This window comes from Struthio camelus, chromosome W (genome assembly GCF_040807025.1).
Source record: "Struthio camelus isolate bStrCam1 chromosome W, bStrCam1.hap1, whole genome shotgun sequence".
Classification (NCBI taxonomy): domain Eukaryota; kingdom Metazoa; phylum Chordata; class Aves; order Struthioniformes; family Struthionidae; genus Struthio; species Struthio camelus.
Window position 1 is genome coordinate 11,127,475 of NC_090981.1, and position 18,569 is coordinate 11,146,043.

An 18,569-nucleotide genomic window follows, 5' to 3' on the forward strand; every position below is an offset into this window, starting at 1 on the left:
GGAGAGGGTCCAGACGAGAAGGAGGGAGAGGGAGGGAGAGGGTCCAGGCGAGAGGGAGGGAGAGGGCGGGAGAGGGTCCGGGGGAGAGGGAGGGAGAGGGAGGGAGAGGGTCCAGACGAGAAGGAGGGAGAGGGAGAGAGAGGGTCCAGACGAGAAGGAGGGAGAGGGAGGCAGAGGGAGGGAGAGGGAGGGAGAGGGAGGGAGAGGGTCCAGACGAGAGGGAGGGAGAGGAAGGGAGAGGCTGCAGGGGACAGGAAGGGAGAGGCAGGGAGAGGGTGCAGGTGAGAGGGAGGGAGTGGGTAAAGGAGAAATGGAGGGAGAGAGAGGGTGCAGGCGAGAGGGAGGCAGAGGGAGGAGAGGGAGGGAGAGGGTCCAGGCGAGGGGGGAGGGAGAGGAATGGAGAGGGTCCGAGGGAAATGGAGGGAGAGGGAGGGAGAGGGAGGGAGAGGGTGCAGACGAGAGGGAGGGAGAGGGCGGGAGAGGCTGCAGGGGAGAGGGAGGGAGAGGCAGGGAGAGGGTCCAGACGTGAAGGAGGGAGAGGGAGGGAGAGGGTCCAGGGGAGAGGGAGGGAGAGGGAGGAAGAGGGTCCAGGCAAGAGGGAGGGAGAGGGCGGGAGAGGGTCCAGACGAGACGGAGGGAGAGGGAGGAAGAGGGTCCAGGCGAGAGGGAGGGAGAGGGCGGGAGAGGCTGAAGGGGAGAGGGAGGGAGAGGGAGGGAGAGGGTCCAGACGAGAAGGAGGGAGAGGGAGGGAGAGGGTCCAGGCAGGAGGGAGGGAGAGGGCAGGAGAGGGTCCAGGGGAGAGGGAGGGAGAGGAATGGAGAAGGGCCAGGGGAGAGGGAGGGAGAGGAAAGGAGAGGGGCCAGGCGAGAGGGAGGGAGAGGGAGGCAGAGGGAGGGAGAGGGAGGGAGAGGGTCCAGACGAGAGGGAGGGAGAGGAGTGGAGAGGGTCCAGGGGAGAGGGAGGGAGAGGGAGGGAGTGGGTCCAGACGAGAAGGAGGGAGAGGGAGGCAGCGGGAGGGAGAGGGAGAGAGAGGGTCCAGACGAGAAGGAGGGAGAGGGAGGCAGCGGGAGGGAGAGGGAGAGAGAGGGTCCAGACGAGAAGGAGGGAGAGGGAGGGAGAGGGAGGGAGAGGGAGGGAGAGGGTCCAGACGAGAGGGAGGGAGAGGAAGGGAGAGGCTGCAGGGGACAGGAAGGGAGAGGCAGGGAGAGGGTGCAGGTGAGAGGGAGGGAGTGGGTAAAGGAGAAAAGGAGGGAGAGGGAGAGAGAGGGTGCAGGCGAGAGGGAGGCAGAGGGAGGAGAGGGAGGGAGAGGGTCCAGACGAGGGGGGAGGGAGAGGAATGGAGAGGGCCCGAGGGAAATGGAGGGAGAGGGAGGGAGAGGGAGGAAGAGGGTGCAGACGAGAGGGAGGGAGAGGGCGGGAGAGGCTGCAGGGGAGAGGGAGGGAGAGGCAGGGAGAGGGTCCAGACGTGAAGGAGGGAGAGGGAGGGAGAGGGTCCAGGGGAGAGGGAGGGAGAGGGAGAAAGAGGGTCCAGGCAAGAGGGAGGGAGAGGGCGGGAGAGGGTCCAGACGAGAAGGAGGGAGAGGGAGGGAGAGGGTCCAGGCGAGAGGGAGGGAGAGGGCGGGAGAGTTTCCAGGGGAGAGGGAGGGAGAGTGAGGGAGAGGGTCCAGACGAGAGGGAAGGGAGAGGGAGGCAGCGGGAGGGAGAGGGAGAGAGAGGGTCCAGACGAGAAGGAGGGAGAGGGAGGCAGAGGGAGGGAGAGGGAGGGAGAGGGTCCAGGAGAGAGGGAGGGAGAGGAATGGAGAGGGTCCAGGCGAGAGGGAGGGAGAAGGAGGGAGAGGGTCCAGACGAGAGGGAGGGAGAGGGAGGGAGAGGGTCCAGACGAGAGGGAGGGAGAGGGTGGCAGACGGAGGGAGAGGGAGGGAGAGGGAGGGAGAGGGAGCCAGACGAGAGGGAGGGAGAGGAATGGAGAAGGTCCAGGCGAGAGGGAGGGAGAGGGAGGCAGACGGAGGTAGAGGGAGGGAGAGGGTCCAGGCGAGAGGGAGGGAGAGGGATGTAGACGGAGGGAGAGGGAGGGAGAGGATCCAGACGAGGGGGAGGGAGAGGAATGGAGAGGGTCCGAGGGAAAGGGAGGGAGAGGGAGGGAGAGGGTCCAGGCGAGAGGGAGGAGAGGGAGGGAGAGGGTCCAGACGAGGGGGGAGGGAGTGGAATGGAGAGGGTCCGAGGGAAATGGAGGGAGAGGGAGGAAGAGGGAGGGAGAGGGTCCAGACGAGAGAGAGGGAGAGGGCGGGAGAGGGTCCAGGGGAGAGGGAGGGAGAGTGAGAGAGAGGGTCCAGACGAGAGGGAAGGGAGAGGGAGGGAGAGGGTCCAGACGAGAAGGAGGGCGAGGGAGGCAGAGGGAGGGAGAGGGAGGGAGAGGGTCCAGGCGAGAGGGAGGGAGAAGGAGGGAGACGGTCCAGACGAGAGGGACGGAGAGGGAGGGAGACGGTCCAGACGAGAGGGAGGGAGAGGGAGGCAGACGGAGGGAGAGGGAGGGAGAGGGTCCAGACGAGAGGGAGGGAGAGGGAGGCAGACGGAGGGAGAGGGAGGGAGAGGGAGGGAGAGGGAGCCAGACGAGAGGGAGGGAGAGGAATGGAGAAGGTCCAGGCGAGAGGGAGGGAGAGGAAAGGAGAGGGTCCAGGCGAGAGGGAGGGAGAGGGAGGGAGATGATCCAGAGGAGAGGGAGGGAGAGGAAAGGAGAGGGGCCTGGCGAGCGGGCGGGAGAGGGAGGCAGACGGAGGGAGAGGGAGAGAGAGGGTTCAGACGAGAGGGAGGGAGAGGGAGGCAGACGGAGGGAGAGGGAGGGAGAGGGTCCAGACGAGAGGGAGGGAGAGGAATGGAGAGGGTCCGAGGGAAATGGAGGGAGAGGGAGGGAGAGGGCGGGAGAGGGTCCAGGGGAGAGGGAGGGAGAGGGAGGGAGAGGGTCCAGGCGAGAGGGAGGGAGAGGAAAGGAGAGGGTCCAGGCGAGAGGGAGGGAGAGGAATGGAGAAGGTCCAGGCGAGAGGGAGGGGGAGGAAAGGAGAGGGGCCAGGCGAGAGGGAGGGAGAGGGAGGCAGACGGAGGGAGAGGGAGGGAGAGGGTCCAGGCGAGAGGGAGGGAGAGGGATGTAGACGGAGGGAGAGGGAGGGAGAGGGTCCAGACGAGGGGGAGGGAGAGGAATGGAGAGGGTCCGAGGGAAAGGGAGGGAGAGGGAGGGAGAGGGCGGGAGAGGGTCCAGGGGAGAGGGAGGGAGAGGCAGGGAGAGGGTCCGAGGGAGAGTGAGGGAGAGGAAGGGTGAGGCTCCAGGCGACAGGGAGGGAAATGGATAGAGAGGGTCCAGTGGAGAAGGAGGGAGAGGGACAGAGAGGTTCCAGGCGAGAGGGAGGGGAGGGAGGTAGAGGGTCCAGGACAGAGGGAGAGAGAGGGAAGGAGAGGGGCCAGACGAGAGGGAGGGAGAGGGAGGCAGACGGAGGGAGAGTGAGGGAGAGGGTCCAGACGAGAGGGAGGGAGAGGGAGGGAGAGGCTGCAGGGGAGAGGGGGGAGAGGCAGGGAGAGGGTGCAGGTGAGAGGGAGGGAGTGGGTAAAGGAGAAAAGGAGGGAGAGGGAGAGAGAGGGTGCAGGCGAGAGGGAGGCAGAGGGAGGAGAGGGAGGGAGAGGGTCCAGACGAGGGGGGAGGGAGAGGAATGGAGAGGGTCCGAGGGAAATGGAGGGAGAGGGAGGGAGAGGGAGGAAGAGGGTCCAGACGAGAGGGAGGGAGAGGGCGGGAGAGGGTCCAGGGGAGAGGGAGGGAGAGGGAGGGAGAGGGTCCAGACGAGAAGGAGGGAGAGGGAGGGAGAGGGTCCAGGCGAGAGGGAGGGAGAGGGCGGGAGAGGGTCCAGGGGAGAGGGAGGGAGAGGGTCCAGGGGAGAGGGAGGGAGAGGGAGGGAGAGGGTCCAGGCGAGAGGGAGGGAGAGGAATGGAGAGGGTCCAGGCGAGAGGGAGGGAGAAGGAGGGAGAGGGTCCAGACGAGAGGGAGGGAGAGGGAGGGAGAGGGGGGGAGAGGCAGGCAGAGGGTCCGAGGGAGAGGGAGGGAGGGGGAGGAGAGGGTGCCGGAGAGAGGGAGGGAGCGGGAAGGAGAGGGTCTAGGCGAGAGGGAGGGAGAGGGACAGAGAGGGTCCAGGGGAGAGGGAGGGAGAGGGAGAAAGAGGGTCCAGGCGACAGGGAAGGAGAGGGCGGGAGAGGTTCCAGCCGAGAGGAAGGGAGAGGGAGGAAGAGGGAGGGAGAGGGAGGGAGAGGGTACAGGAGAGAGGGAGGGAGCGGGAGGGAGAGGGTCCAGGGGAGAGGGAGGGAGTGGGACAGAGAGGGTCCAGGGGAGAGGGAGGGAGAGGGAGAAAGAGGGTCCAGGCGAGAGGGAAGGAGAGGGCGGGAGAGGTTCCAGCCGAGAGGAAGGGAGATGGAGGAAGAGGGAGGGAGAGGGACAGAGAGGGTACAGGAGAGAGGGAAGGAGAGGGAGGGAGAGAGTCCAGACGAGAAGGAGGGAGAGGGAGGAAGAGGGAGGGAGAGGGAGGGAGAGGTTCCAGGCGAGAGGGAGGGAGAGGAAGGTAGAGGGTCCGAGGGTCCGAGGGAAATGGAGGGAGAGGGAGGGAGCGGGAGGAAAAGGGTCCAGACGAGAGGGAGGGAGAGGGCGGGAGAGGTTCCAGGGGAGAGGGAGGGAGAGGGAGGAAGAGGATCCAGGCGAGAGGGAGGGAGAAGGAGGGAGAGCGTCCAGGAGAGAGGGAAGGAGAGGGAGGGAGAGAGTCCAGACGAGAAGGAGGGAGAGGGAGGGAGAGGGAGCCAGACGAGAGGGAGGGAGAGGGCGGGAGAGGGTCCAGCGGCGAGGGAGGGAGAGGAAGGGAGAGGGTCCAGACGAGAAGGAGGGAGAGGAATGGAGAGGGTCCGAGGAAAATGGAGGGAGAGGGAGGGAGAGGGCGGGAGAGGGTCCAGGGGAGAGGGAGGGAGAGGGAGGGAGAGGGTCCAGACGAGAGGGAGGGAGAGGGAGGGAGAGGCTGCAGGGGAGAGGGGGGAGAGGCAGGGAGAGGGTGCAGGTGAGAGGGAGGGAGTGGGTAAAGGAGAAAAGGAGGGAGAGGGAGAGAGAGGGTGCAGGCGAGAGGGAGGCAGAGGGAGGAGAGGGAGGGAGAGGGTCCAGACGAGGGGGGAGGGAGAGGAATGGAGAGGGTCCGAGGGAAATGGAGGGAGAGGGAGGGAGAGGGAGGAAGAGGGTCCAGACGAGAGGGAGGGAGAGGGCGGGAGAGGGTCCAGGGGAGAGGGAGGGAGAGGGAGGGAGAGGGTCCAGACGAGAAGGAGGGAGAGGGAGGGAGAGGGTCCAGGCGAGAGGGAGGGAGAGGGCGGGAGAGGGTCCGGGGGAGAGGGAGGGAGAGGGAGGGAGAGGGTCCAGACGAGAAGGAGGGAGAGGGTGGCAGACGGAGGGAGAGGGAGGGAGAGGGTCCAGACGAGAGGGAGGGAGAGGGAGGCAGACGGAGGGAGAGGGAGGGAGAGGGAGGGAGAGGGAGCCAGACGAGAGGGAGGGAGAGGAATGGAGAAGGTCCAGGCGAGAGGGAGGGAGAGGAAAGGAGAGGGGCCAGGCGAGAGGGAGGGAGAGGGAGGCAGACGGAGGTAGAGGGAGGGAGAGGGTCCAGGCGAGAGGGAGGGAGAGGGAGGTAGACGGAGGGAGAGGGAGGGAGAGGGTCCAGGAGGGAGGGAGGGAGAGGAAGGGAGAGGCTGCAGGGGAGAGGAAGGGAGAGGCAGGGAGAGGGTGCAGGTGAGAGGGAGGGAGTGGGTAAAGGAGAAAAGGAAGGAGAGGGAGAGAGAGGGTGCAGGCGAGAGGGAGGCAGAGGGAGGAGAGGGAGGGAGAGGGTCCAGGCGAGGGGGGAGGGAGAGGAATGGAGAGGGTCCGAGGGAAATGGAGGGAGAGGCTGCAGGGGAGAGGGAGGGAGAGGCAGGGAGAGGGTCCAGACGTGAAGGAGGGAGAGGGAGGGAGAGGGTCCAGGGGAGAGGGAGGGAGAGGGAGGAAGAGGGTCCAGGCAAGAGGGAGGGAGAGGGCGGGAGAGGGTCCAGACGACAAGGAGGGAGAGGGAGGGAGAGGGTCCAGGCGAGAGGGAGGGAGAGGGCGAGAGAGGGTCCGGGGGAGAGGGAGGGAGAGGGTCCAGGCGAGAGGGAGGGAGAGGAATGGAGAGGGTCCAGGCGAGAGGGAGGGAGAAGGAGGGAGAGGGTCCAGGCGAGAGGGAGGGAGAGGGCGAGAGAGGGTCCGGGGGAGAGGGAGGGAGAGGGTCCAGACGAGAAGGAGGGAGAGGGAGGGAGAGGGTCCAGGCGAGAGGGAGGGAGAGGAATGGAGAGGGTCCAGGCGAGAGGGAGGGAGAAGGAGGGAGAGGGTCCAGACGAGAGGGAGGGAGAGGGAGGGAGAGGGGGGGAGAGGCAGGCAGAGGGTCCGAGGGAGAGGGAGGGAGAGGAAGGGAGAGGGTTCGAGGGAAATGGAGGGAGGGGGAGGAGAGGTTGCCGGAGAGAGGGAGGGAGCGGGAAGGAGAGGGTCTAGGCGAGAGGGAGGGAGAGGGACAGAGAGGGTCCAGGGGAGAGGGAGGGAGAGGGAGAAAGAGGGTCCAGGCGACAGGGAAGGAGAGGGCGGGAGAGGTTCCAGCCGAGAGGAAGGGAGAGGGAGGAAGAGGGAGGGAGAGGGAGGGAGAGGGTACAGGAGAGAGGGAGGGAGCGGGAGGGAGAGGGTCCAGGGGAGAGGGAGGGAGTGGGACAGAGAGGGTCCAGGGGAGAGGGAGGGAGAGGGAGGGAGAGAGTCCAGACGAGAAGGAGGGAGAGGGAGGAAGAGGGAGGGAGAGGGAGGGAGAGGTTCCAGGCGAGAGGGAGGGAGAGGAAGGTACAGGGTCCGAGGGTCCGAGGGAAATGGAGGGAGAGGGAGGGAGCGGGAGGAAAAGGGTCCAGACGAGAGGGAGGGAGAGGGCGGGAGAGGTTCCAGGGGAGAGGGAGGGAGAGGGAGGAAGAGGATCCAGGCGAGAGGGAGGGAGAAGGAGGGAGAGCGTCCAGGAGAGAGGGAAGGAGAGGGAGGGAGAGAGTCCAGACGAGAAGGAGGGAGAGGGAGGGAGAGGGAGCCAGACGAGAGGGAGGGAGAGGGCGGGAGAGGGTCCAGCGGCGAGGGAGGGAGAGGAAGGGAGAGGGTCCAGACGAGAAGGAGGGAGAGGGAGGGAGAGGGTCCAGGCGAGAGGGAGGGAGAGGGCGGGAGAGGGTCCAGGCGAGAGGGAGGGAGAGGGAGGGAGAGGGTCCAGAGGAGAAGGAGGGAGAGGGAGGGAGAGGGTCCAGGCGAGAGGGAGGGAGAGGGAGGCAGAGGGAGGCAGAGGGAGGGAGAGGGTCCAGACGAGAGGGAGGGAGAGGGAGGGAGAGGGTCCAGACGAGAAGGAGGGAGAGGGAGGGAGAGGGTCCAGGGGAGAGGGAGGGAGAGGGAGGGAGAGGGTCCAGACGAGAAGGAGGGAGAGGGAGGGAGAGGGTCCAGGCGAGAGGGAGGGAGAGGGCGGGAGAGGGTCCGGGGGAGAGGGAGGGAGAGGGAGGGAGAGGGTCCAGACGAGAAGGAGGGAGAGGGAGGGAGAGGGTGCAGACGAGAGGGAGGGAGAGGAATGGAGAGGGTCCAGGCGAGAGGGAGGGAGAAGGAGGGAGAGGGTCCAGACGAGAGGGAGGGAGAGGGAGGCAGAGGGGGGGAGAGGCAGGGAGAGGGTCCGAGGGAGAGTGAGGGAGAGGAAGGGTGAGGCTCCAGGCGACAGGGAGGGAGATGGATAGAGAGGGTCCAGTGGAGAAGGAGGGAGAGGGACAGAGAGGTTCCAGGCGAGAGGGAGGGGAGGGAGGTAGAGGGTCCAGGACAGAGGGAGAGAGAGGGAAGGAGAGGGTCCAGACGAGAGGGAGGGAGAGGGACAGAGAGGTTCCCGGCGAGAGGGGGGGAGAGGGTGGGAGAGGTTCCAGGAGAGAGGGAGGGAGAGGGTACAGGCGAGAGGGAGGGAGAGGGCGGGAGAAGGACCTCGGGAGAGAGACGGAGAGGGAGGGAGAGGATCCAGGGGAGAGGGAAGGAGATGATCCAGATAAGAGGGCGGGAGAGGGAGGGAGAGGGAGGGAGAGGGTCCGAGGGACAGGGAGGGAGAGGGCGGGAGAGGGTCCAGGCGAGAGGGAGGGAGAGGGAGGGAGATAATCCAGAGGAGAGGGAGGGAGAGGAAAGGAGAGGGTCCAGGCGAGAGGGAGGGAGAGGGTCCGAGGGACAGGGAGGGAGAGGGAGGGAGATGATCCAGAGGAGAGGGAGGGAGAGGAAAGGAGAGGGGCCAGGCGAGAGGGCGGGAGAGGGAGGCAGACGGAGGGAGAGGGAGAGAGAGGGTCCAGGCGAGAGGGAGGGAGAGGAATGGAGAGGGTCCAGGCAAGAGGGAGGGAGAAGGAGGGAGAGGGTCCAGACGAGAAGGAGGGAGAGGGAGGCAGCGGGAGGGAGACGGACAGAGAGGGTCCAGACGAGAAGGAGGGAGAGGGAGGCAGAGGGAGGGAGAGGGAGGGAGAGGGTCCAGGCGAGAGGGAGGGAGAAGGAGGGAGAGGGTCCAGACGAGAGGGAGGGAGAGGGAGGGAGAGGGGGGAGAGGCAGGGAGATGGTCCGAGGGAGAGGGAGGGAGAGGAATGGAGAGGGTTCGAGGGAAATGGAGGGAGGGGGAGGAGAGGGTGCAGGAGAGAGGGAGGGAGCGGGAGGGAGAGGGTCTATGCGAGAGGGAGGGAGAGGGACAGAGAGGGTTCAGGGAAGAGGGAGAAAGAGGGTCCAGGCGACAGGGAAGGAGAGGGCGGGAGAGGTTCCAGCCGAGAGGAAGGGAGAGGGAGGAAGGGGGAGGGAGAGGGACAGAGAGGGTACAGGAGAGAGGGAAGGAGAGGGAGGGAGAGAGTCCAGACGAGAAGGAGGGAGAGGGAGGCAGAGGGAGGGAGAGGGAGGGAGAGGGTCCAGGCGAGAGGGAGGGAGAGGAATGGAGAGGGCACGAGGGAAATGGAGGGAGAGAGAGGGACAGGGAGGAAGAGGGTCCAGACGAGAGGGAGGGAGAGGGCGGGAGAGGCTGAAGGGGAGAGGGAGGAAGAGGGAGGGAGATAATCCAGAGGAGAGGGAGGGAGAGGGAGGGAGAGGGGCCAGGCGAGAGGGAGGGCGAGGGAGGCAGACGGAGGGAGATGGAGGGAGAGGGTCCAGACGAGAGGGAGGGAGAGGAGTGGAGAGGGTCCAGGGGAGAGGGAGGGAGAGTGAGAGAGAGGGTCCAGACGAGAGGGAAGGGAGAGGGAGGCAGCGGGAGGGAGAGGGAGAGAGAGGGTCCAGACGAGAAGGAGGGAGAGGGAGGGAGAGGGAGGCAGAGGGAGGGAGAGGGTCCAGGAGAGAGGGAGGGAGAAGGAGGGAGAGGGTCCAGACGAGAGGGAGGGAGAGGGAGGGAGTGGGTCCAGACGAGAAGGAGGGAGAGGGAGGCAGCGGGAGGGAGAGGGAGAGAGAGGGTCCAGACGAGAAGGAGGGAGAGGGAGGCAGAGGGAGGGAGAGGGAGGGAGAGGGAGGGAGAGGGAGGGAGAGGGTCCAGACGAGAGGGAGGGAGAGGAAGGGAGAGGCTGCAGGGGACAGGAAGGGAGAGGCAGGGAGAGGGTGCAGGTGAGAGGGAGGGAGTGGGTAAAGGAGAAAAGGATGGAGAGGGAGAGAGAGGGTGCAGGCGAGAGGGAGGCAGAGGGAGGAGAGGGAGGGAGAGGGTCCAGGCGAGGGGGGAGGGAGAGGAATGGAGAGGGCCCGAGGGAAATGGAGGGAGAGGGAGGGAGAGGGGGGAAGAGGGTGCAGACGAGAGGGAGGGAGAGGGCGGGAGAGGCTGCAGGGGAGAGGGAGGGAGAGGCAGGGAGAGGGTCCAGACGTGAAGGAGGGAGAGGGAGGGAGAGGGTCCAGGGGAGAGGGAGGGAGAGGGAGGAAGAGGGTCCAGGCAAGAGGGAGGGAGAGGGCGGGAGAGGGTCCACACGAGAAGGAGGGAGAGGGAGGGAGAGGGTCCAGGCGAGAGGGAGGGAGAGGGCGGGAGAGTTTCCAGGGGAGAGGGAGGGAGAGTGAGAGAGAGGGTCCAGACGAGAGGGAAGGGAGAGGGAGGCAGCGGAAGGGAGAGGGAGAGAGAGGGTCCAGACGAGAAGGAGGGAGAGGGAGGCAGAGGGAGGGAGAGGGAGGGAGAGGGTCCAGGAGAGAGGGAGGGAGAGGGAGGGAGAGGGTCCAGGCGAGAGGGAGGGAGAAGGAGGGAGAGGGTCCAGGAGAGAGGGAGGGAGAGGGAGGGAGACGGTCCAGACGAGAGGGAGGGAGAGGGTGGTAGACGGAGGGAGAGGGAGGGAGAGGGTCCAGGCGAGAGGGAGGGAGAGGGAGGCAGACGGAGGGAGAGGGAGGGAGAGGGAGGGAGAGGGAGCCAGACGAGAGGGAGGGAGAGGAATGGAGAAGGTCCAGGCGAGAGGGAGGGAGAGGAAAGGAGAGGGTCCAGGCGAGCGGGCGGGAGAGGGAGGCAGACGGAGGGAGAGGGAGAGAGAGGGTCCAGACGAGAGGGAGGGAGAGGGAGGCAGACGGAGGGAGAGGGAGGGAGAGGGTCCAGACGAGAGGGAGGGAGAGGAATGGAGAGGGTCCGAGGGAAATGGAGGGAGAGGGAGGGAGAGGGCGGGAGAGGGTCCAGGGGAGAGTGAGGGAGAGGGTCCAGACGAGAGGGAGGGAGAGGAATGGAGAGGGTCCGAGGGAAATGGAGGGAGAGGGAGGGAGAGGGCGGGAGAGGGTCCAGGGGAGAGGGAGGGAGAGGGAGGGAGAGGGTCCAGGCGAGAGGGAGGGAGAGGAATGGAGAGGGTCCAGGCGAGAGGGAGGGAGAAGGAGGGAGAGGGTCCAGGCGAGAGGGAGGGAGAGGGCGAGAGAGGGTCCGGGGGAGAGGGAGGGAGAGGGTCCAGACGAGAAGGAGGGAGAGGGAGGGAGAGGGTCCAGGCGAGAGGGAGGGAGAGGAATGGAGAGGGTCCAGGCGAGAGGGAGGGAGAAGGAGGGAGAGGGTCCAGACGAGAGGGAGGGAGAGGGAGGGAGAGGGGGGGAGAGGCAGGCAGAGGGTCCGAGGGAGAGGGAGGGAGAGGAAGGGAGAGGGTTCGAGGGAAATGGAGGGAGGGGGAGGAGAGGGTGCCGGAGAGAGGGAGGGAGCGGGAAGGAGAGGGTCTAGGCGAGAGGGAGGGAGAGGGACAGAGAGGGTCCAGGGGAGAGGGAGGGAGAGGGAGAAAGAGGGTCCAGGCGACAGGGAAGGAGAGGGCGGGAGAGGTTCCAGCCGAGAGGAAGGGAGAGGGAGGAAGAGGGAGGGAGAGGGAGGGAGAGGGTACAGGAGAGAGGGAGGGAGCGGGAGGGAGAGGGTCCAGGGGAGAGGGAGGGAGTGGGACAGAGAGGGTCCAGGGGAGAGGGAGGGAGAGGGAGGGAGAGAGTCCAGACGAGAAAGAGGGAGAGGGAGGAAGAGGGAGGGAGAGGGAGGGAGAGGTTCCAGGCGAGAGGGAGGGAGAGGAAGGTAGAGGGTCCGAGGGTCCGAGGGAAATGGAGGGAGAGGGAGGGAGCGGGAGGAAAAGGGTCCAGACGAGAGGGAGGGAGAGGGCGGGAGAGGTTCCAGGGGAGAGGGAGGGAGAGGGAGGAAGAGGATCCAGGCGAGAGGGAGGGAGAAGGAGGGAGAGCGTCCAGGAGAGAGGGAAGGAGAGGGAGGGAGAGAGTCCAGACGAGAAGGAGGGAGAGGGAGGGAGAGGGAGCCAGACGAGAGGGAGGGAGAGGGCGGGAGAGGGTCCAGCGGCGAGGGAGGGAGAGGAAGGGAGAGGGTCCAGACGAGAAGGAGGGAGAGGGAGGGAGAGGGTCCAGGCGAGAGGGAGGGAGAGGGCGGGAGAGGGTCCAGGCGAGAGGGAGGGAGAGGGAGGGAGAGGGTCCAGAGGAGAAGGAGGGAGAGGGAGGGAGAGGGTCCAGGCGAGAGGGAGGGAGAGGGAGGCAGAGGGAGGCAGAGGGAGGGAGAGGGTCCAGACGAGAGGGAGGGAGAGGGAGGGAGAGGGTCCAGACGAGAAGGAGGGAGAGGGAGGGAGAGGGTCCAGGGGAGAGGGAGGGAGAGGGAGGGAGAGGGTCCAGACGAGAAGGAGGGAGAGGGAGGGAGAGGGTCCAGGCGAGAGGGAGGGAGAGGGCGGGAGAGGGTCCGGGGGAGAGGGAGGGAGAGGGAGGGAGAGGGTCCAGACGAGAAGGAGGGAGAGGGAGGGAGAGGGTCCAGACGAGAGGGAGGGAGAGGAATGGAGAGGGTCCAGGCGAGAGGGAGGGAGAAGGAGGGAGAGGGTCCAGACGAGAGGGAGGGAGAGGGAGGCAGAGGGGGGGAGAGGCAGGGAGAGGGTCCGAGGGAGAGTGAGGGAGAGGAAGGGTGAGGCTCCAGGCGACAGGGAGGGAGATGGATAGAGAGGGTCCAGTGGAGAAGGAGGGAGAGGGACAGAGAGGTTCCAGGCGAGAGGGAGGGGAGGGAGGTAGAGGGTCCAGGACAGAGGGAGAGAGAGGGAGGGAGAGGGTACAGGCGAGAGGGAGGGAGAGGGCGGGAGAAGGACCTCGGGAGAGAGACGGAGAGGGAGGGAGAGGATCCAGGGGAGAGGGAAGGAGATGATCCAGATAAGAGGGCGGGAGAGGGAGGGAGAGGGAGGGAGAGGGTCCGAGGGACAGGGAGGGAGAGGGCGGGAGAGGGTCCAGGCGAGAGGGAGGGAGAGGGAGGGAGGTAATCCAGAGGAGAGGGAGGGAGAGGAAAGGAGAGGGTCCAGGCGAGAGGGAGGGAGAGGGTCCGAGGGACAGGGAGGGAGAGGGAGGGAGATGATCCAGAGGAGAGGGAGGGAGAGGAAAGGAGAGGGGCCAGGCGAGAGGGCGGGAGAGGGAGGCAGATGGAGGGAGAGGGAGAGAGAGGGTCCAGGCGAGAGGGAGGGAGAGGAATGGAGAGGGTCCAGGCAAGAGGGAGGGAGAAGGAGGGAGAGGGTCCAGACGAGAAGGAGGGAGAGGGAGGCAGCGGGAGGGAGACGGACAGAGAGGGTCCAGACGAGAAGGAGGGAGAGGGAGGCAGAGGGAGGGAGAGGGAGGGAGAGGGTCCAGGCGAGAGGGAGGGAGAGGAATGGAGAGGGTCCAGGCGAGAGGGAGGGAGAAGGAGGGAGAGGGTCCAGACGAGAGGGAGGGAGAGGGAGGGAGAGGGGGGGAGAGGCAGGGAGATGGTCCGAGGGAGAGGGAGGGAGAGGAATGGAGAGGGTTCGAGGGAAATGGAGGGAGGGGGAGGAGAGGGTGCAGGAGAGAGGGAGGGAGCGGGAGGGAGAGGGTCTAGGCGAGAGGGAGGGAGAGGGACAGAGAGGGTTCAGGGAAGAGGGAGAAAGAGGGTCCAGGCGACAGGGAAGGAGAGGGCGGGAGAGGTTCCAGCCGAGAGGAAGGGAGAGGGAGGAAGGGGGAGGGAGAGGGACAGAGAGGGTACAGGAGAGAGGGAAGGAGAGGGAGGGAGAGAGTCCAGACGAGAAGGAGGGAGAGGGAGGCAGAGGGAGGGAGAGGGAGGGAGAGGGTCCAGGCGAGAGGGAGGGAGAGGAATGGAGAGGGCACGAGGGAAATGGAGGGAGAGAGAGGGACAGGGAGGAAGAGGGTCCAGACGAGAGGGAGGGAGAGGGCGGGAGAGGCTGAAGGGGAGAGGGAGGAAGAGGGAGGGAGAGGGTCCAGACGAGAAGGAGGGAGAGGGAGGGAGAGGGTCCAGGCGAGAGGGAGGGAGAGGGCAGGAGAGGGTCCAAGGGAGAGGGAGAGAGAGGAATGGAGAAGGGCCAGGGGAGAGGGAGGGAGAGGAAAGGAGAGGGGCCAGGCGAGAGGGAGGGCGAGGGAGGCAGACGGAGGGAGATGGAGGGAGAGGGTCCAGACGAGAGGGAGGGAGAGGAGTGGAGAGGGTCCAGGGGAGAGGGAGGGAGAGTGAGAGAGAGGGTCCAGACGAGAGGGAAGGGAGAGGGAGGCAGCGGGAGGGAGAGGGAGAGAGAGGGTCCAGACGAGAAGGAGGGAGAGGGAGGCAGAGGGAGGCAGAGGGAGGGAGAGGGTCCAGGAGAGAGGGAGGGAGAAGGAGGGAGAGGGTCCAGACGAGAGGGAGGGAGAGGGAGGGAGTGGGTCCAGACGAGAAGGAGGGAGAGGGAGGCAGCGGGAGGGAGAGGGAGAGAGAGGGTCCAGACGAGAAGGAGGGAGAGGGAGGCAGAGGGAGGGAGAGGGAGGGAGAGGGAGGGAGAGGGTCCAGACGAGAGGGAGGGAGAGGAAGGGAGAGGCTGCAGGGGACAGGAAGGGAGAGGCAGGGAGAGGGTGCAGGTGAGAGGGAGGGAGTGGGTAAAGGAGAAAAGGAGGGAGAGGGAGAGAGAGGGTGCAGGCGAGAGGGAGGCAGAGGGAGGAGAGGGAGGGAGAGGGTCCAGGCGAGGGGGGAGGGAGAGGAATGGAGAGGGTCCGAGGGAAATGGAGGGAGAGGGAGGGAGAGGGAGGGAGAGGGTGCAGACGAGAGGGAGGGAGAGGGCGGGAGAGGCTGCAGGGGAGAGGGAGGGAGAGGCAGGGAGAGGGTCCAGACGTGAAGGAGGGAGAGGGAGGGAGAGGGTCCAGGGGAGAGGGAGGGAGAGGGAGGAAGAGGGTCCAGGCAAGAGGGAGGGAGAGGGCGGGAGAGGGTCCAGACGAGGAGTGAGAGGGAGGAAGAGGGTCCAGACGAGAGGGAGGGAGAGGGCGGGAGAGGCTGAAGGGGAGAGGGAGGGAGAGGGAGGGAGAGGGTCCAGACGAGAAGGAGGGAGAGGGAGGGAGAGGGTCCAGGCAGGAGGGAGGGAGAGGGCAGGAGAGGGTCCAGGGGAGAGGGAGGGAGAGGAATGGAGAAGGGCCAGGGGAGAGGGAGGGAGAGGAAAGGAGAGGGGCCAGGCGAGAGGGAGGGAGAGGGAGGCAGACGGAGGGAGATGGAGGGAGAGGGTCCAGACGAGAGGGAGGGAGAGGAGTGGAGAGGGTCCAGGGGAGAGGGAGGGAGAGGGAGGGAGTGGGTCCAGACGAGAAGGAGGGAGAGGGAGGCAGCGGGAGGGAGAGGGAGAGAGAGGGTCCAGACGAGAAGGAGGGAGAGGGAGGCAGAGGGAGGGAGAGGGAGGGAGAGGGAGGGAGAGAGTCCAGACGAGAGGGAGGGAGAGGAAGGGAGAGGCTGCAGGGGACAGGAAGGGAGAGGCAGGGAGAGGGTGCAGGTGAGAGGGAGGGAGTGGGTAAAGGAGAAAAGGAGGGAGAGGGAGAGAGAGGGTGCAGGCGAGAGGGAGGCAGAGGGAAGAGAGGGAGGGAGAGGGTCCAGGCGAGGGGGGAGGGAGAGGAATGGAGAGGGCCCGAGGGAAATGGAGGGAGAGGGAGGGAGAGGGAGGAAGAGGGTGCAGACGAGAGGGAGGGAGAGGGCGGGAGAGGCTGCAGGGGAGAGGGAGGGAGAGGCAGGGAGAGGGTCCAGACGTGAAGGAGGGAGAGGGAGGGAGAGGGTCCAGGGGAGAGGGAGGGAGAGGGAGAAAGAGGGTCCAGGCAAGAGGGAGGGAGAGGGCGGGAGAGGGTCCAGACGAGAAGGAGGGAGAGGGAGGGAGAGGGTCCAGGCGAGAGGGAGGGAGAGGGCGGGAGAGTTTCCAGGGGAGAGGGAGGGAGAGTGAGAGAGAGGGTCCAGACGAGAGGGAAGGGAGAGGGAGGCAGCGGGAGGGAGAGGGAGAGAGAGGGTCCAGAGGAGAAGGAGGGAGAGGGAGGCAGAGGGAGGGAGAGGGAGGGAGAGGGTCCAGGAGAGAGGGAGGGAGAGGAATGGAGAGGGTCCAGGCGAGAGGGAGGGAGAAGGAGGGAGAGGGTCCAGACGAGAGGGAGGGAGAGGGAGGGAGAGGGTCCAGACGAGAGGGAGGGAGAGGGTGGCAGACGGAGGGAGAGGGAGGGAGAGGGTCCAGACGAGAGGGAGGGAGTGGGAGGCAGACGGAGGGAGAGGGAGAGAGAGGGAGGGAGAGAGAGCCAGACGAGAGGGAGGGAGAGGAATGGAGAAGGTCCAGGCGAGAGGGAGGGAGAGGAAAGGAGAGGGTCCAGGCGAGAGGGAGGGAGAGGGAGGCAGAGGGAGGGAGAGGGTCCAGGCGAGAGGGAGGGAGAGGGATGTAGACGGAGGGAGAGGGAGGGAGAGGGTCCAGACGAGGGGGAGGGAGAGGAATGGAGAGGGTCCGAGGGAAAGGGAGGGAGAGGGAGGGAGAGGGTCCAGGCGAGAGGGAGGAGAGGGAGGGAGAGGGTCCAGACGAGGGGGGAGGGAGTGGAATGGAGAGGGTCCGAGGGAAATGGAGGGAGAGGGAGGAAGAGGGAGGGAGAGGGTCCAGACGAGAGAGAGGGAGAGGGCGGGAGAGGGTCCAGGGGAGAGGGAGGGAGAGTGAGAGAGAGGGTCCAGACGAGAGGGAAGGGAGAGGGAGGCAGCGGGAGGGAGAGGGAGGGAGAGGGTCCAGACGAGAAGGAGGGCGAGGGAGGCAGAGGGAGGGAGAGGGAGGGAGAGGGTCCAGGCGAGAGGGAGGGAGAAGGAGGGAGAGGGTCCAGACGAGAGGGATGGAGAGGGAGGGAGACGGTCCAGACGAGAGGGAGGGAGAGGGAGGCAGACGGAGGGAGAGGGAGGGAGAGGGTCCAGACGAGAGGGAGGGAGAGGGAGGCAGACGGAGGGAGAGGGAGGGAGAGGGAGGGAGAGGGAGCCAGACGAGAGGGAGGGAGAGGAATGGAGAAGGTCCAGGCGAGAGGGAGGGAGAGGAAAGGAGAGGGTCCAGGCGAGAGGGAGGGAGAGGGAGGGAGATGATCCAGAGGAGAGGGAGGGAGAGGAAAGGAGAGGGGCCTGGCGAGCGGGCGGGAGAGGGAGGCAGACGGAGGGAGAGGGAGAGAGAGGGTCCAGACGAGAGGGAGGGAGAGGGAGGCAGACGGAGGGAGAGGGAGGGAGAGGGTCCAGACGAGAGGGAGGGAGAGGAATGGAGAGGGTCCGAGGGAAATGGAGGGAGAGGGAGGGAGAGGGCGGGAGAGGGTCCAGGGGAGAGGGAGGGAGAGGGAGGGAGAGGGTCCAGGCGAGAGGGAGGGAGAGGAAAGGAGAGGGTCCAGGCGAGAGGGAGGGAGAGGAATGGAGAAGGTCCAGGCGAGAGGGAGGGGGAGGAAAGGAGAGGGGCCAGGCGAGAGGGAGGGAGAGGGAGGCAGACGGAGGGAGAGGGAGGGAGAGGGTCCAGGCGAGAGGGAGGGAGAGGGATGTAGACGGAGGGAGAGGGAGGGAGAGGGTCCAGGCGAGAGGGAGGAGAGGGAGGGAGAGGGTCCAGACGAGGGGGGAGGGAGTGGAATGGAGAGGGTCCGAGGGAAATGGAGGGAGAGGGAGGGAGAGGGAGGAAGAGGGTCCAGACGAGAGGGAGGGAGAGGGCGGGAGAGGGTCCAGGGGAGAGGGAGGGAGAGGGAGGGAGAGGGTCCAGACGAGAAGGAGGTAGAGGGAGGGAGAGGGTCCAGGCGAGAGGGAGGGAGAGGGCGGGAGAGGGTCCGGGGGAGAGGGAGGGAGAGGGAGGGAGAGGGTCCAGACGAGGAGGGAGAGGGTGGCAGACGGAGGGAGAGGGAGGGAGAGGGTCCAGACGAGAGGGAGGGAGAGGGAGGCAGACGGAGGGAGAGGGAGGGAGAGGGAGGGAGAGGGAGGGAGAGGGAGCCAGACGAGAGGGAGGGAGAGGAATGGAGAAGGTCCAGGCGAGAGGGAGGGAGAGGAAAGGAGAGGGGCCAGGCGAGAGGGAGGGAGAGGGAGGCAGACGGAGGGAGAGGGAGGGAGAGGGTCCAGGCGAGAGGGAGGGAGAGGGAGGTAGACGGAGGGAGAGGGAGGGAGAGGGTCCAGGAGAGAGGGAGGGAGAGGAAGGGAGAGGCTGCAGGGGAGAGGAAGGGAGAGACAGGGAGAGGGTGCAGGTGAGAGGGAGGGAGTGGGTAAAGGAAAAAAGGAAGGAGAGGGAGAGAGAGGGTGCAGGCGAGAGGGAGGCAGAGGGAGGAGAGGGAGGGAGAGGGTCCAGGCGAGGGGGGAGGGAGAGGAATGGAGAGGGTCCGAGGGAAATGGAGGGAGAGGGAGGGAGAGGCTGCAGGGGAGAGGGAGGGAGAGGCAGGGAGAGGGTCCAGACGTGAAGGAGGGAGAGGGAGGGAGAGGGTCCAGGGGAGAGGGAGGGAGAGGGAGGAAGAGGGTCCAGGCAAGAGGGAGGGAGAGGGCGGGAGAGGGTCCAGACGACAAGGAGGGAGAGGGAGGGAGAGGGTCCAGGCGAGAGGGAGGGAGAGGGCGGGAGAGTTTCCAGGGGAGAGGGAGGGATAGTGAGAGAGAGGGTCCAGACGAGAGGGAAGGGAGAGGGAGGCAGCGGGAGGGAGAGGGAGAGAGAGGGTCCAGACGAGAAGGAGGGAGAGGGAGGCAGAGGGAGGGAGAGGGAGGGAGAGGGTCCAGGAGAGAGGGAGGGAGAGGAATGGAGAGGGTCCAGGCGAGAGGGAGGGAGAAGGAGGGAGAGGGTCCAGACGAGAGGGAGGGAGAGGG